General features: G+C 42.1%; 1 protein-coding gene and 1 pseudogene across 1 annotated transcript in view; both read left to right on the forward strand.

Moving 5' to 3' along the window:
• Nucleotides 1-19048, forward strand: part of PRRG1 (proline rich and Gla domain 1) — a 147825-nt gene that overhangs the window by 88381 nt on the left and 40396 nt on the right. The window lies entirely within an intron of this gene.
• Nucleotides 16691-17560, forward strand: LOC145536496 (ferritin heavy chain pseudogene; annotated as a pseudogene).

The raw sequence follows: 19048 nt of genomic DNA on the forward strand, positions 1-19048 counted from the left end.
TGAATAAAAGGCATATAAATTTAATCAAATTAACCAGAATCTTATTGAATAACTATATCATATAACCATTTCACAGTCTAATTTATTTTAGGTTACCAGACACTTGATAAACAACAAGAATTTTAAATGTACTTGGCTAAGGTCTGTCATTTACTTGGGAAAATAGAAAAATGAAATCTTAAATTATATCAGATTTTATGGTAATCATTTGAACTGTAATAAAATTCTAATTGGTTTACCAGTGGAAAAAAAAAAAAGTCATTTGTCAGTATTTTTATTTGGATTTCTTTTGGTTTGTAAATTAACTTAGGGAGAACTAACATCTTTAAGGTGTTAAATCACCCTCTCAAGAAGAGATTTCTTTCTGTTTGTTGGAGTAAGGAAAGTTTTACTGTTTTCAGAAATGTTTTATTGTTTTCATCATACAAGTTTTGCACATTCCTTAGGTTGGTTCCTGTTTCTTTGTTGCTATTGTAAATGGGTTGTTTTTTTCCATGATATATTCAATGTGTAAGCTATTGATGTTTTTTAAACCTTATTGAGTTACATACAGTTAACCGCACATATATAAACTCTACAACTTGGTAAGTTTTAACATATGCATACACCTATGAAACCACAGTGAAGATAGTAAATAGATTTATCACTCCCAAAAGGTCCTTCTTGCCCCGTTGTAATTCCTCCTTCCCAGCTCTCCCTGTGATCAAGACCACCCCCAGGCAATGATTCATCTGATTTTTGTTGCTACAGATTAGTATATATTTTCTAGAGTTTTCTATAAGTGAAATCATACATTATGCACTCTTTTGTCTGACTTTGTTACTCAGCATAATTATGTTCAGGTGTATCCATTGTTCACATAACAATAGTTATTTTTATTGCTGAGTAGTATATCATTGTATGTATATGGACATTCGAGTTGTTTCCAATGTGAGGTTATTAACAGATGAAGTTGCTATGAATATTCATGTACTGGGCTATTGACTTTTTTAAATTAATGAACCATATATATTTATTTTGGTTTGAGTTCTAAGAAATCCTATGGTCCAAGTTAAACTTTCAAGGATGCATTAGATTTTTTAAAACTTTTTATTTTGAGATAATTATAGATTCTTAGAGAATTGCAAAGATAACACAGAGAGGTCCCACTGGAGCCTTTATCTACTTTACCCTAGTGGTTACATCTTACATAATAGTAGTACTACATCAAAACCAGGAAACTGACATTGGTACAACCTGTCTGTATAGTTCTATGCCATTTTATCACTTGTGTAGACTCCTGTAACCACCACTACAGTTAAGATGCAAAATTCTTTCATTATTACAAAATCTTCCTTAATAGTCACATCCTTTCTACCACCACTGACATCTCTAACCTCTGGTAATCACTCTTCTGTTCCCCACCTTTGTCATTATAAGAATGTTATATAATTGGAATCATATAACATGCAACCTTTTTATATTGTCTGTTTACACTCAACATAATGCTCTTGAGTTCATCCAAGTTCGGTGTGTATCAATAGGTCATTCTTTTTTTATTGCTGAGTAGTATTCCATGGTAATGGGCTTCCCTGGTGGCTCAGATGGTAAAGAATCTGCCTGCAACGCAGGAGACCTAGGTTCAATCCCTACGGATGTATCACAGTTTTTTGAACCATTCCCTCGTTGAGGGTCATCTGGGTTGCCTCCAGTTTAGGGCTATTTCAAATAAGGCTGCTATGAATATTTGTGTACAGGTTTTTATGCGAACATCAGTTTTTATTTCTCTGGGGTAAATCCCCAGGAATATAATTGTTGTATGGTAAGTATATGTATAGTTCTGTAGGCTACTGACAGATTAATTTGTCATTGTATAAATGACTATTTTAAATTCCCACCAGAGCACTGTTTGAGTGATTCAGTTTCTCTGCATACTCGCCAGCACCTGGTGTCATCACTGTTTTTTGTTTTTAGTCATTGTGATAAGTGTGTAGTGATACACTGTGGTTTTAATTTCCATTTCCTTAGTAGCCATAGGAACATCTTTTCATATGCTTATTTTCCATTTATATATTCTCTTCTGTGAAATCTTTCTTCCTATCTTTTGGTTACCTTCTGATCAGATTTTCTTGTATTTTTGAGTTTTCTGAGTTTTCTGTATATTCTGGACACAAATCTGTGGTCAGTTATGTGTTTTGTAGGCTATTGATTTTTATGTGTTAATTGTAGATCGTACTACCTTACCGACGGCCTCTTTTGTCTCCTCCAAGGTGAATGATGATGTCTTTATGGCTTCCCTCTCTGGCCCTTAATACATGTCAGTGCTTCTCTGTATCCTTTCCTGCCCTCAGAGACAGGATGCTACATTTTAGTAATATTCAAAGCAAATCGAAGAAACTCTTTCAGCAATTGCTCTGCGCTCTCCAGCATCACCTTTTCCCTCTCTATAGAATCATTCTCATTAGCCTACCCACCTTTTAGGGGGGGAAAAAAAAAAAAAAAACCAACTCTCTCTCACCCTCTTATCTCCCTCCAGCAATAACCTCATTTTTGCCTTGTCTGTACTCACAAACTTTGAGAAACTTTGCCTTGTCTGTACTCACACCCCTGGTGAGCTTTTCCTAGTTTGTGGTTTGGAATGTTAATGACTCACAAATTTATATCCTGGAGTCTTGGAGAGTTACCTTGAAATGTAGACCCAGGTGACTGACTGCCTACTCAACATCTCCTCTTGGAATTGCCACAGCCTTTCTGATCTCAGTTGTTTGTTGTTTAGTTGCTCAGTTATGTCCGACTCTTTGTGACCATGGACTGTAGCCCACTAGGCTCCTCTGTCCATGGGATTTTCTAGGCAAGCATACTGGAGTGGGTTGCGATTTCCTTCTCCAGGGGCTCTTCCCCACACTGGGATCGAACCCATGTCTCTTATGTCTCCTGCACTGACAGGCAGATTCTTTACCACTGAGCCACCAAGGATCGATTCCACTCAAATCTCGTTATGTGGTAGCCATACATCCGTCTATCTCTTTGCTAAGCCCCAAACCTTGTTGCCACCCCTGACTCTTCTTTTTCATATCCACACTCCATCTGCCAAGCATGCTGGTTCTAACATGAAAATATATTCAGAAGAGAACCACCTCTCAGTCTGTCTTCTTGGTACCACTTTACATCCAAGCCACCATCACTCTCTCATTCGTATGATTTCTTGGCCACCTCGTCATAGGTCGTTCTCAAAATAGCAGGCTAGAGTGATCCTTCCAAGTGTCTTCTCTGTAACAGCTTCCTGTCTTCCTCAATAAACGTCCAAGGGCTCAGAATCACCCACAGGGCATTGCACCATAAGTCCTTGTCTCTGTCCACTCCATACCTCCACCGCGGCTGCAGGCACTTCTGTATCGCATCTCCTGTGACACATCACTCCTTGTTCACTTGCCTGTGGCTTCCTTGTGGCTCCGTACACACACGTAGCACATGTCCTGCCTCAGGGCTTTGGCGCTTGCTCTTTCCTCTTCCAGGTGGATGTTTCTGAGCTCTGTCACCACTCTCCCTCAACGTCATGTTCTCAGGGAGGAAGTATCCTACTGTAAGTTGCAAGCTCTTGCCCCTTCTGGGCATTGTTTTTCTTCCCAGCACTTATCAGCATCTGACTTGTATTCATTGTATTTGTTAACTGTTAGCTCTGACAGCAGCATTTCTTTTTTTCTTTTTTTCTGTTTTGTTCATAGCTATGGTCTTTAGCATATGAAACAGTGCCCGCACATGCTAGGCATTAAAGAAATACTTGATGAAGGAATGAATGAATGTATTGGTGTATTATGAAGTCCATTTAATTCATAGGAAGTAGTGATCTGATGACTTGGCATTTGCTTTCTAGTCTTAGACTACATGTGTGTGTGAGCAGTCATGTCCGACTCTTTGCGACCCCATGGACTGCAGCCCACCAGACTCCTCTGTCCATGAAATGTTCCAGGCAGGAATACTGGAATAGGTTCCCATTTCCTCCTCCAGGGGACCTTCCTGACCCAGGGATCAAACCTGCATCTCTTGTGTCTCCTGCATTGACAAGCAGATTCTTTATCACTGAGCCACCTGAGAAACCACCTATAAGTTAAGAGTATGTATTGACTACCTTTTTGTTTACTAAAACCTTGCACTCAGACCAGTTTACACATAATTATTTTCCTTATCCCCAACTCTGAACTTCGTGAAGTTTAAAAGTGTGATTTCAGTAGAATTTTTTGTTGTTGTTGTTGATTTTTTACCTAATTGGGAGTATAAGTCTAGTTGTGAGATACAGTAGAAGTAAATGTGTTATGCTTCATGGTCCTCATTTTCGCCAATGTAGGAATTTGTGCAGATTTATTCAGATGTTATCTGCTGAGTGCCTGCTACATAACAGACACAGGACATTCAGCAGTGAATGTGCTGACCCTCCCTCCTGGCTTTGAGATCTGGGAAAGGCAGTTTGCATACTCAAAAAAGCTCAGTTCAGTTCAGTCACTCAGTCGTGTCCAACTCTTTGCGACCCCATGGACTGCAGCTCACCAGGCTTCCCTTTCCTTCACCATCTGCTGGAGGTTGCTCAAACTTATGTCCATTGAGTCGGTGATGCCATCCAACCATCTCATCCTCTGTTGTCCCCTTTTCCTCCTTCATTCAATCTTTCCCAGCATCAGGGTCTTTTCCAATGAGTTAGTACTTCGCATCAGCTGGCCAAAGTATTGGAGCTTCAGCTTCATCAGTCCTTCCAAAGAATATTCAGGACTGATCTCCTTTAGGATGGACTGCTTTGATCTCCTTGCAGTCCAAGGAACTCTCAAGAGTCTTCTCCAACACCACACAGTTCAAAAGCATCAATTCCTCGGTGCTCAGCTTTCTTTATACTCCAACTTTCACATCCATACATGACTACTGGAAAAACCATAGCTTGACTAGATGGACCTTTGTCGGCAAAGTAATGTCTCTGCTTTTTAATACGCTATCTAGGTTTGTCATAGCTTCTCTTCCAAGGAGCAAGCATCTTTTAATTGCATAGCTGCAGTCACCATCTGCAGTGATTTTGGAGCCCAAGAAAATAAAGTCTGTCACTGTCTCCATTGTTTCCCCATCTATTTGCCTTGAAGTTATGGGACTGGATGCCATGATCTTCGTTTTTTTCAAAGTTGAGTTTCAAACCAGCTTTTTCACTCTCTTCTTTCACTTTCATCAAGAGGCTCTATAGTTCCTCTTCACTTTCTTCCATAAGTGCGGTGCCATCTGCATCTCTGAGGTTATTGATATTTCTCCCAGCAATCTTGATTCCAGCTTGTGCCTCATCCAGCCCTGCATTTCGCATGATGTACTCTGCATATAAGTTAAATAAGCAAGGTGACAATATACAGCTTTGACGTACTCCTTTCCCAATTTTGAACCCGTCTGTTGTTCCATGTCTGGTTCTAACTGTTGCTTCTTGATCTGCATACAGGTTTCTCAGGAGGCAGGTAAGGTGGCCTGGTATTCCCATCTCTTTAAGAATTTTCCACAGTTTGTTGTGATTCACACAGTCAAAGGCTTTAGCGTGGTCAATGAAGCAAAAGTAGATGTTTTTCTGGAATTATTTTGCTTTTCCTATGATCCAACGGATGTTGGCAATTTGATCTCTGGTTCCTCTGCCTTTTCTAAATCCAGCTTGAACATCTGGAAGTTCTCAGTTCATGTACTGTTGAAGCCTGGCTTGGAGAATTTTGAGCATTGCTTTGCTAACACGTGAGATTGAGTGCAATTGTGCGATAGTTTGAATATTCTTTGGAATTGCCTTTCTTTGGAATTGAAATGAAAACTGACCTTTTACAGTCCTGTGGGCACTGTTGAGTTTTCCAAATTTGTTGACATATTGAGTGCAGCACTTTCACAGCATCATCGTTTAGGATTCGAAATAGCTCAGCTGGAATTCTATCACCTCCACTGGTTTTGTTCGTAATGATGTTTTCCCTCAGGCCCACTTGACTTTGCATTCCAGGATGTCTGGCTCTAGGTGAGTGATCATACCATTGTGGTTATCTGAATCAGTAAGATGTTTTTTGTATAGTTCTTCTGTGTATTCTTGCACCTCTTCTTAATATCTTCAGCCTTCTGTTAGGTCCTTTATTGTGCCCATCTATACATGAAATGTTCCATTGGTACCTTTAATTTTCTTGGAGAGATCTCTAGTCTTTCCCATTCTATTGTTTTCCTCTATTTCTTTGCATTGATCACTGAGGAAGGCTTTCTTATCTCTCCTTGCTGTTCTTTGGAACTCTGCATTCAGGTGGATATATTTTTCTTTTTCTCCTTTTCCTTTAGCTTCTCTTCTCTTCTCAGCTATTTTTAACGACTCGTCAGACAACCATTTTGCCTTTTTGCATTTCTTTTTCTTGGGGATTGTCCTGATCACTGCCTCCTGTACAATGTCACAAACCTCCGTCCATAGTTCTTCAAGCACTCTATCAGATCTAATCCCTTGAATCTATTTGTCACTTCCACTGTATAATCATAAGGGATTTGATTTTGGACATACCTGAATGGTCTAGTGGTTTTCCCTACTTTCTTCAATTTAAGTCTGAATTTTGCAGAAAAGCTCGCCTCTGCACTAGTTAACAGAATGCCAAGTGAAATCCTCTTCATGGGAGAGCACCTGGACCTGATTTGGTGTCTCAGCTCTGCCACCTAGTGACTGTTTTGTTTCTGCAAACGTTTCACCTTTCTAGGCCTCAATTTCAGAACATTTAGAAAAGGAGAAATTACACCTTTAGCGTTAGGTTTAGAGCTGTGCACTTAGCTTGGCACAGTGCCTGGCACAGAGAAAGCCTTCCATAAATCTAGTTTAGTCTAGTTTTTAGGTGTTGAATTATAACCACTGTATTTCAGAATCAGTATTTTATCTCTACTATTGTCTTCTCTCTTTTCCTCTCTATGGGTCCCCCAGGGTATTTGCATTTTGGAACTTTTGATCTTGAACTAACATGAAGAAAATAGTAGTAACTCTTTAAACGAGCTCTTTCAGAGTTTTTCTTGACTAATTATTTCTAGTTTATTTGTGCTTGACTTTCTAAAATGGCTGCCCTCAAACTTGAATGTGCCTAAGAATCTGCTTGGTTGCTTCTCAAAACTGCACAGTCCCCCTCAGTGCCCAGATCTAGGTCACTCATACAATTCCACAGCAAGAGAAATCAGGATTCCCTAGGGGTATGGCAAATTCTAGGGCTGTAGCAAGAGAATGGCAGATGAAGTGAAATCTGTTGTAGTGCTATGTCATTCGTGTGTCTGACTCTTTTTCGACCCCATGGGCTATAGCCTGCCAGGCTCCTCTGTCCATGGAATTCTCCAGACAAGAATACTAAAGTGGGTTGCCATTTCCTACTCCAGGGAATATTCCCAACCCAGGAGTTGAACCTGCGTCTCTTGTGTTTCCTGCATTGGCAGGCAGATTCTTTACTACTAAGCCACTTGGGAAGCCCAGCAGAAAGTAAGGAAGTACTCAAAGTAAAAGGAGAGAATGTCCAAGGGACATAGGAACCAACCTGAAGGAGCACTCAGTGGCCAAAGCCAGAACAACGTGAATAACAATATATGTGACGTAGTTTTGGATTATAACGTAAAGCATATAATAAACACATGAGTCCATAATGATATAAATGAATAAATAAATAGGTAAGAAGGGACAAATCTTTATTACACAAGAATTCTAATCTACTTATGTAAATACTCCCCTCTCCAGGAGGTAGAGCCTAATTCTCTGCCTCTCTTGAGGGTTGCTTGGACTTAATGATCTGCTTCCAAAGACTCAAGTATGGAAAGTGGGGGGAAATACCTTACAGTGGAGAAACCTGGCAAATCACTACCTTGACTGGGTGATCAAGGTTAGCATCATCAGTAACAGGTCATGTTATGAGAATGGACTTCACCTCTGTGGTATCTTCCCCTTCAAATCCCTAACCCCAGTGGAATCATGAGAAAATTGCCAAAGACATCCAAATTGAGATATATTGTACAAAATACCTGACCCCTCAAAACTGTCAAGGTCGTGACAAAGAGGAAAAGACTGAAAAACTTCACAAAACAGATGAGACTAAAGACATGTAATGATTAAGTGCAATGTGGATTGGATTCTGGAACCAAAAGGTCATTAGTAGGAAAACCAGTGAAGTCCAAATCCACTGTTAACAGTCATGGATCAATATTTGTTCATTATAACAAATGTACCATCCTAATGTAAGAGGCTAATGTGAGGGAATACTGGGTTAGGGACACAGAGAAATGCTTTGTACTATCTTTCCAAGTTTGCTGTAAATCTAAAATTACTCCAGAATTAAAAAATAATCATTTTACAGATGTACAGTCGAGGGTCCACAGGACTCCATGGGGCTAGGGAACCTGCTTTAATGAGCAGGGGATTCTAATGCAGGTGATCAGCTGATAACATTTTGTTAGATTGTCAACCAGATGATTTAACTAAAAGTGCTTAGTTTAGAAACCAAATCCAAGGATTTTAGTCTAAGTCGAGCTATTCCTTTTTGGATGATACCTCTCATTCCGAAGTATTGCCTTAAATTTGTCTTGTGTGGAAATTATTAACAGAGAAATTGAAGAAAGTGCCGCTTCATACTAGAATATGCCACGGTAGCTACACTGGGGATCTCTAAAGTCAGAGCCCACAGCAGGAGGCAGCATGTGGATACTTGTGGGTGGAGATGGTGATTCATAAGAAGAAATCAGAGGTATTTAAGAGTTGGTCACTAGTTCCCTGGAAATGACTCATCACAAGCAGGGAGAAGCTGGGATTCTTTGACATTGTTAGGGGAACTCTGATTTCATTTAGCCTCTCATGATCCACTGATGGCATTTGAGCCACTGATTCAGAACTTTGCCCTTTGAAGGTTGAGAGAATTCAGGAAAAGAGGGAGGGAAGGAGTTGATTCTGGGCATAGACATATGGGGGAATACAGGGAGCCTCACCGTGGCTCTCACAGCCATCCTCTGTGCATATCCATCCAGAACTTTCCACACTTTCCATAGACCCATCCTAGACCCTCTTGGAGGAGCGAAATGTGAAGTTCCCTCTCAGCTACAGGTGGTAGTTTCCTGGGGCTCCCATGGGCTTCATCACTACATCTTTTGGGATCTCTTGAGAATAAGTTAAACGGGGCTAAAGTCTGTTATTGTGCATCATTGGTATTCTGAGCTCCCAGAAAGATCCAGAAGGTCTGACAGCACTTTGTCCATGATCATATATGATCATTTAGTTTTTATTGATTATACTGTCGATGTTTTTCAGTGAGTGGTGAACTTTATTCTCTGGCAATTGGGCCCTTTTGTAGATTGTAAATGCTATGTAGTCTCAGTTATTCTTTTCAAGTTATGGTAGTAACTTTATTTGGAGGGTTTCAGCCTGCATGTTACTAAAGCAGTAGAGTTGTTCCAGTGTGGGTCTCTCCTGCCATACCAGCAGTCTTTTAACCTCGGCAAGTTTCAATACCAGTTACCCTTTTTTTCAGGCCAGCCCTCAGAGACTGGTGACTGGTGGGATTGATGGGTTCACCTTTTTTTTTTTTTTGGTCATTTGTAGAATCTTCTGCACCATAGATTTAATAGAACTCTGCATATCTTAGGCTGCAATGTCTAGTTAGTGATGTCCTGTTTAGCCTCCAAATATGCTGCTATTCAGGGCTTCCCTAGTGGCTCAGACAGTAAAGAATCTGCCTGCCATGTGGGAGACCCAGTTTTGATCTCTGGGTTGGGAAGATCCTCTGGAGAAGGGAATGGCTACCGACTCCAGTATTCTTGCCTCAAGAACCCCATGGACAGAGGAACCGGCAGGCTACAGTTCATGGGGTTGCAAAGAGTCAAACATGACTGAGTGGCTATGAGTTCACAACACTTTCATGGTGCTGTTTACTCATGATTACCCCCAGGACATAGGTAGAATTTCAGAACTCATCAGTGCTTCTCATTTTGCCAGAAGGAGTTATCCTAATGGAGCTGGTGGAAACCCAAGGGTCCCCTGGCAATATTGCATCAGAGTTTAAGGTCATGTAAGTGGTGAGTCGGGTATTTGAAAAGACCCTGCTTTGCCTAATCACTCTAGTTTGACAGTCTATAAACTCTTGTTCCTTGAAGACAGGCAGATCTCTTACCTTTCTAGGCACTTCGGGCCATAAAAATTCCTATCCACTCTCTTCCACTTAAAACTGTAGTGCTAGATTTGCTTTATGTTCACCTTTTCCTCCTCTGCTCCTTCAGCTTCTGCCATATCTTGACCAGAAAATCTTGCAGTAAGGAGAAGGTCATGATCTGCTCTTCAGCACTTACCTTCCCCATTTGTCTCTCCCCTGGTATTTTGAGGACCGAGAGCGGGGGGAGGGAGGAGAAGGGAGACAGATGTCTCTAATGTCACTGGTATTGCTATCACCACCCCTCTTCTTGGCTCTCACCAGTTCTCAGGTGGGCCTAATTATAAGTTGGCTGGGAGATGCACAGTGTTCTGCAAAGGGTCCGAGAAGAAGCCTTCCCATGACGCAGTTCTGGGAACAGGAGTTAGGACTCTGTGGTGGCCTCTTTTGCCCCATCCTCCAGCTGACTCCTGTCCTGCTGTGCACGCATCACTTCCTCATCATTGATGTCCTCTGCCTGGCACACAGCAGAGTAGAAGTAGAGTAGAAGGGCAGAGTAGAAGCAACATAGCTCAAGCTTTCCACAGCAGCCACCTAACTTATGGGAAGTTCTTACAGCCTCATTTTAACCCTTAGAAGGGGTCGGCTCTGTCGCTGAGCATATTCCCCACCTTGCTTTTCCTCATATTCCTGTGGACACAGCAGGCAGGAGTGAGGCACCCCAGCCATTCCACTGCTGAAGCAGACGTCCGCTCTGGGAATGACTGTTCATGGGCTCCTCATGCAGGTACCCTGCATTGGGCTTCCTTGAAGCTCCTCTCAGTAGTTTGGGGTCTTAGGTTCTCAGCAGTACCTTTGAATCTATGAAAATGTGACAAACCGACCTGGCCTGTGCAGTGCTGCCGCTCCAGAGTGCTGGATTGCTAGCTCGGCAGTGCTGTCACTGTTAGAAGTGGCTTACATTATCCAGTAGTGAGTGGCATTCAGTCCGTGGAACTGATGAGAATGAAACCTTCACATTCAAATTGGGATTTGAGTAGAACCCTAAATCAGCAACTTTCCTTGCTAAATATTTAATGCACCTATTATTTCATCTGAAAGATGGTGTCACATGTCTCCCATGGCATGCTAGGAGGAGGTTAGCTGTGAATTCAGAGAACAGGGGTTACCTATTACCCAAGGAATTTTTCCTTAACCAAATACATTAACCCTCTCTCTTCAAAAATGTAAAATAAAGAAGAAAAAGTTTAGAAACCATCAATTCTAGGCTGATGTGTTGAAAAATGATACAATATCCAATAGAAAATGCCAGGTTTTTTTTTTAAATAAAGTTTTCTATCTTTATATATAATACTATGGACCATTAGAGCCACAAATCAATTTCCAAAAAGTAATAAGCAATTATGAATAGTTTAAAAAACTAGCTACTTTAATAAATATATTAAGGCAAGTGGATGACAAAATCCAATATATATTACATCAATTCTCTACAAAACCCAATATATATTTCATCAATTCTCTAATCATTTATTCACATTTTAAGTTCTGTGAAATTAAGGTGCAGCTTACAATCAGTGACATATGGTTGAAAACATGTTTTTTTTCTTTTTTTAACCCAGAAAAAAGTGTGCTTTTCAATTCATGATATATTTGATAAAATGCAGTAACCAGTCACCACCCCTGCCCACTCCTCAGAGCCCATGTGGGTGAGGCCAATACTGTAAATCAATTTCTGTTACAGTAGGTGGCTGCTGTTTCTTTTTCTTTTCTTTTTTTTAATATTCTAGGATATCTTACTATCACTTCTTTTTTTTTAAGAGATAAATGTGCACTTTAGAACAACTCACACTTCTTTTTTTATACTTTTATTTATTTTTGGCTGTGCTGGTCTCCACTACTGTGCAGGCTTTTCTCTAGTTGTGGTGAGCAGCGAGCGAGGGCTCCTCTCTAGTTGCGGTGCATGGGCTTCTCATTGCAGTGGCTTCTCTTGTGGAGCATGGGCTCTAAAGCACACAGGTTTCAGTAGTTGCAGTGTGTTGGCTCAGTAGTTGCAGCTCCCGGGCTCTAGAACACAGGCTTGGTGGTCGTGGCACACGAGCTCAGTTGCTCCACAGCATCTGGGATCTTTCCTGATAAGGGAATGAACCTGTGTCTCCTGAATTGGCAGATGGATTCTTATCCACTGAGCCATATCAATTAGAAGCCCAGCTGCTGATTTAATATATTGGGGGTTGTAACTGGTTCTTTCCCCCAGTGTTAGGGTACAGTTTCCCTAGTGTTAGGGCACAACTCCCCCAGGGCAAGACTTCTGACCATAGTTCTCATGGTTGGAATGTCAACAACTGTAGAAATAAGATTCAGTTTAGCTACTTCCAAGGTACAATAAAATCAGTAGCAAAAGAAATTAGAACTCTGCAGTTGTCTAATATTGTCAGACCTAGGACTTAGGTACCATCAAACTGAAACAGGGCATCTCTTCCCCCACTGTGCACACAGCAACCAGGAGAGCAAAGAGGGCTCTGCTTTTTCTTGAATTGTAAGCTTCAGAGAGTTGTGCTAATGCCATAACTTAATGTAGCATTATTATTTGAATGTTAAAATATTACCCCATTTCCAAAGCTAGTATTTGATACCAGTCACTGCTTATCATGAATAAGCTAAAGCCTGATTTTTCTTTCCATTCTATTATTGAAAAAGACTCATGGAATAGGCTCCAGTCATTTTTATAACTGATAGGGTTTGGAAAACCAGATAGGTCAAGCTGTTCATTTCACAAATAAGGAAATAACAAGAGAAGTTGATTTGCTCATTTCCCCCTAGCAAGATACTGATTGGGGAATCCCAGAGGAGAACCCAGGTCTCCCTGCCCTCCCTTCCCTCTGTATTGAACACAGTTCCCTCCTCATTTGGTGGGTGATGGTGAGGCTGGGGTTTCACAGTGGAACAGTTTACCTCTAGGCTTTTTATGCCAGTTCTTATTAGGCCATTAGCAAAGGCACATCACAGTATCCTTATTCAAGCCCAGATATGGTTATAATGGAAAAATTGGTGGCTGGTTCATACTCTTGGCTGCATTTTTATTTTTACTGTCTTAAAATGCTTTAGAACAGGCAAAGCAGGTGACATCCTTTGCATTTTTAAACCAATATTGTGAGTGCCAAAAAGACCTGATTTCTGACTGGAGCTGGAATTTGTGGCGTTTGATTCCTAATCAAGTACTCCTGAACATCATACTGTGTAGCTGATAGACTTGGAGCACAAGACAGGAAGAAAAGAAAAAGAAAACTTAATAAGGCTTGTAATATAATAGGACCAATTGGGAGGGGATATAGAGGGAGGCTGAAATTTCCAATTTTACCTGAAAAGTGGCAACCTGAACTCTTAGACAGTTTTGAACTTATTTGGTTTGATGGTAAGATCATTTTCAAGAGAGCTGTCTTTAAGCTATATAAAATAGTGAGGTTTCATTATAATTCTAGAGTAACGTCTGAAGTGGTAGAAGAGATGATAAAGCTGTTTAGAGTTAATGAAACTTCGCAGTACTACAGAGACTGATTTTTATTACTTTGAAAGACAGATTACATTATAAAGATCCAGGTACATATTAATAACTTAAATGAGATGAAGTAGTAAGAACAATTAATTCCCCAGAAACCTAGAATTTATATGTTTTTCATCAAAACTGTTCCATTTTCCTGTTTTGTATTTTAAAGTATTAAAATCCAGAAACTAACACAACATTGTAAATCAACTATACCTGAAAAAAATAAAAACAGGGTAAACTTTAGACAGACTTATTTACTAGGAATTATATTCTTCAGTTTACCATAAAAAGATCCTTTGTTCCAGTGTATGCCATTCTATTTGCCTTAACTACTCTACCACCTTTTGTATTACGCATTTCCATTACACTAGAAATCCTGTGCTCACTGCAGTTTGGTCATGAATTGCCCTACCACTAACATTCTTGCTGAGAAAAGAAACTAATTGCCTGACTTAATGTATTCTGAGTTGCTGCTTGTGTGGCAGATGAAGTGAAGTGAAAGTCAAAGTGTTAGTTGCTCAGTTGTGTCCCCTTCGCAACCCCACGGACTGTAGCCCACCAGGCTCCTCTCTCCATGGGATTCTCCAGGCAAGAATACTGAAGTGGGTTGCCATTTTCTTCTCCGGGGGTATTCTCGACCCAGGAATTGAACCCGGGTCTCCAGCATTGCAGGCAGATTCTTTACCATCTGAGCCACTGGTGAATCACAATTTGTTGTTGTTGTTCAGTCGCTCAGTCATGTCCAACTCTTTGTGACTGCAGCACACCAGGCCTCCCTGTCCTTCACCATCTCCTGGAGCTTGCTGAAACTCATGTCCATTGAGTCGGTGATGCCATCCAACCATCTCATCCTCTGTTGTCCCCTTCTCCTCCTGCCTTCAGTCTTTCCCAGCATCAGGGTCTTTTCTAATAAGTCAGCTCTTCACATCAGGTGGCCAGAGTATTGGAGCTTCAGCATCAGTTCTTCCAATGAATATTCAGGATTGATTTCCTTTAGGATTTATTGACTGGTTTGAGCTCCTTGCAGTCCAAGAGACTCTGCAAGAAGTCCAAGAGCCAGAGTTCACAATTATTAATAGTCTAATCATGATCCAGGTCTAGTCTAGTCATCACCATGACTGATCACGGCAATATTGTTCCTTTTCATAATCTCTCATTCTTAATGTTGGTAATTTGCCTTCTCTCTTTTTTCCTGATCAGTCTGTTGAGAAATTTATCTTTTTTTAATCCTAAAGAATCTGTATTTAGTTTTGTTTGTTCTATTTTTTTGTTTGTTTTCTATTTCAGTGAATTTTCCTTTCTTTATCATTTTCTGACTTCAGCTTGACTTGTGTATTCATTGCTCTTCATTTTCTTATTCCTTAAAGGAGGGTAGGTTTTTTTGATTTAGATGTTTTTTCTTTTCTAATGATTTGTGATTTGAGTCTTTTGAAATTTATTGAAAGGTGGTTATAGCCTAGAATATGATTTATCTTGGTAAACGTTCTACGTGTACCTGAGAAGAATGTGCTTCTAAAGAATATATTTTAGTTTCTTCTTTTCAGTCTCATGAATATTATTTCTTCCTCTTTTCCTTCTTTCTCCTCATGATTTATAAGAAGTAAAGCCATAATGCTTGCCTGCAGAGAGGAGACCGGTGTGGCTTTGAACCATATGACTATATTATCTATTAAGAAAATTATGTACACTTTTAGAAATGTTTTTTCTTGGAGGATAATTGCTTTACAGTGTTGTTGTGATCTCTGCCATACATCAATGTGAATCGGTCATTAATGTATATATAGAAATTTTTTAAAATGATCATTGAATCATGGCAGTGGTTAAACACACAGACATCTACACACACACATGCCATGCTAAAGGGTATTATTAGCACACCATAAATGCGAGGAATGCTTGGAAGATAGGAAATGCAGATGCAGTCAAACTAGTTAATTCAGAGAATTGGAAACATCTGCAGTGGAAAACCAAGGATGTTCAGACACTTCAGGAACAGTCACGAAAACTGAAGCACTGTACAAAGTCGCAGGTCAGCTGTGAGATGGCACGGCTATTCTGAGAACAGCACACACGTTGCCCTACCCTGAACCTCCCCCACTTCTACTCACACTGGACATAAGGCCCTGTGCCATGTGGGCACCTTTCATTTCCGCAAACTGCAGACCTGCACAGAAGGGAGACATCAGGATACAGCTACCTCCAAGGGAAAGACATTTGCCTTGCTATGTCAGAAATAACATCTTTATTTCAGCAACAGTGAGGATCTCTAGCCTACCTGCGAGCTCCACGCCACGGACCCACAAAAGTGGTCACTGAATGATTGACATAGTCTGCCCTTCCATACGGAGAAGGCAATGGCACCCCACTCCAGTACTCTTGCCTGGAAAATCCCATGGACGGAGGAGCCTAGTAGGCTACAGTCCATGGGGTCGCTAACAGTCGGACTCGACTGAGCGACTTCACTTTCACTTTACCCTTTCATGCACTGGAGAAGGAAATGGCAACCCACTCCAGTATTCTTGCCTGGAGAATCCCAGGGATGGCGGAGCCTGGTGGGCTGCCGTCTATGGGGTCGCACAGAGTCGGACACGACTGAAGCGACCTAGCAGCAGCAGTAGCAGCAGCAGCCCTTCCATACTGAAGAGGAGAGTAGAAATGAAATGGACGTCAAAACTCTAGGGCAGATCCGTGCCAATTACCAAGGCTGATCAAATGAGTCCTTCATGCCTACGTTTAAATGGACAAAAGCTTGCCAGATATTTGAGGAAAATAAAAGAGATGTTTGTGATGAACAAATATAACTTTCTGGAGGAAAGATGAATATAATAGGGGAAACCATAAATCCAAATTCATATTCTCAGAATTTTAAGGAAGACACTGATACTATAAAAGGAGAACAGGGTGCTATAAAAGAGAGCAATTAAAGAACAAGAGAAAGTCCTTGAAAAGTAAAGTATTATGGCAAAATTAAAACCTTAATAGATGCTAAATGCTTAGGTCAAAGTCTCTCTGCCTCACCCAGGCTTTGGTGGAACCCAGGATGCTTGTGCCCCGCCCATTGGCGTGCCCCGCCCACTGGCTCCCCCCCCCCCCCCCGCAAACAGAACCGGAACCTCCTCTCGCCCCTCCCAAGCCCGGTAAGGGACTTGATTTCTGGTCCCTTGCAGAGCTGCCGACCTGACCTGAGGCGTCTGCCCCTGGCAACCCTAATTGTCCACACTGGGAACTCTCCGAGGCCAGTGCTACTGGCCCCGTGGCTTCACCTTCACCTTCTCCCCCACCGCACCCGCGTCGCCCGCCCTGCTGCCCTCGCAGGTACGCCAGAACTACAGCCCCGAGTGTGAGGCCGCGATCACCAGCCACGCTGCCCTGGAGTTCCACGCCTCCTTCCAGTGCCCGGCCGTGGCCTCTTACCTCGACCGTGCTGACGTGGCCTTGAAGCATTTCTCTGGCTTCTTCCTGCTCCGCTCCCACGAGCACAGCGAGCGGGCCGAGAACCTGATGTTCCAGTAGAACCGGTGTGGAGGCTGTGTCTGCTTCCTCGACATCAGAAAGCCCGAGACCTGACAGTGGAGGAGCGGCCTCCAGGCCATGCAGGACGTCCTGCACCTGGAGAAGAGCATCAACCAGAGCCTGCTCGACCTGCACCAGCTGGCCACCGACAGAGCGACGCCTGTGCCACTTCCTGGAGACGCACCACCTGGACCAGCAGGTTGAGTTCATCAAGGAGCTGGGGGACCATGTCAGCATCCTGAGTAAGATGGGATCCCCAGAAGGCGGCCTGGCAGAGTACATCTTTGACAGGCTCACCCTGGGTGACGGCGACAAGGAGGACTGAGCCTGGATTGGACTTTCCCCCGAGTTCCAGGTGACTGCCCAAGGTCACCCTGCTTGCCATGCAGACCACCGTATTGCCCTTGCAGAAGAAGTTCACTTAAGTTGTTTTTTCTTCCAGTTTTACCAGTTCTTCACATAAAGTTATTGGTTCTTCAAATAAAGTTATTAGTTGATACATAATAAAGGTCTCTGATTTGTGTGTGCAAACCTCTCACCTTTTGAACTTTAAAACAGGTATCCAGAAATCTCTCCAGCTACCCAGGCCCCATCCACGTGCAGCTCAGGATCTCCACCAATGGAGGGAGGTGTTCCATGGACCCTGGAAAACACAAAATCATTCCTCCCCTAGTAAACAGTGTTGGGTGGGGGTGGTCTGGGGCCCTGGTGAGTGTGGGTGCCTGTGCAGAGTTAAAGTATAAAAACATGGCCTGAAAGTCATGATTGGGGCTGATCTGGGGAAAGAGTGAAAAAGATGGGGTTGGGAAGGGGTTGAAATGAAGGGGTTTTTCACTTTATCTGAAATGGTAGTGGTTATTTCTGGGTAGCAAGTTGGGGACCCTGGAAGCCAGCATGGTAGAGTCCCTCTTTGACAAACTCATCCTTTGCTGCGGTGATAAGGGAAACTGAGCTTTCACCTGTCTTCCCCATAAGATGTGAGGGTGACTTCCTCTGATCCCCTATGCAGAACATGCATGTTGTCCTTAGAAAATATTCACTTTGCCCTTATAAACTGTGGTTATATGGGGTGGGGTGAGATGAGTGGTTTGGGACACTGGTGTCTGTGGTGCATGTGTATGGTAAAAATATGTATAAAAACATGTTCTATAATTCATAATAGTGGTTGCCTCCAAGGAAGAAGTGAAAAATGGGATTGGTGGTGGTGGTGGTTTAGTCGCTAAATTGTGTCCGACTTGTGCGATCCTGTGGACTATAGCCTGCCGGGCTCCACTATCCATGGGATTCTCCAGGTAAAAATACTGGAGTGGGTTACCATTTCTTTCTCCAGGGGATCTTCCTGACCCAGGAATCGAACCAGGGTCTCCTGCATTGCAGGCAGATGATTTACCAACTGAGCTATGAGGGAAGCCCAAAAAATGGGATTGGGCAGGCATTAAATAAACGCATGTGAGAGTTGGACCATAAAGAAGGCTGAGCGCCAAAGAACTGATGCTTTTGAACTGTGGTGTTGGAGAAGACTCTTGAGAGTCCCTTGGACTGCAAGGAGATCCAACCAGTCCATCCTCAAGGAAATTAACTATGAATATTCATTGGAAGGGCTGATACTGAAGGTGGAGCTCCAATACTTTGGCCACTTGATGCAAAGGGCATGACAGAGGATGAGAAGGTTGAATGGCATCACCGACTCAATGGACATGAGTTTGAGCAGGAGATAGTGAAGGACACGGAAGCCTGGCATGCTGCAGTTCCATGGGGTCGCAATGAATCGGACACTATTGAGCGACTTAACAGCTACAAGTAAATGAAGTCTTCCACTTTATCTGAAGTATTTTAGCTTATTATGTAAGTGTCCATGTTTATTGTTCCTCAGTAACAATTTGGG

The sequence above is a fragment of the Giraffa tippelskirchi genome, chromosome X, assembly GCF_054371585.1.
Source record: "Giraffa tippelskirchi isolate mGirTip1 chromosome X, T2T-mGirTip1v1.2.pri, whole genome shotgun sequence".
Taxonomy (NCBI): Eukaryota; Metazoa; Chordata; class Mammalia; order Artiodactyla; family Giraffidae; genus Giraffa; species Giraffa tippelskirchi.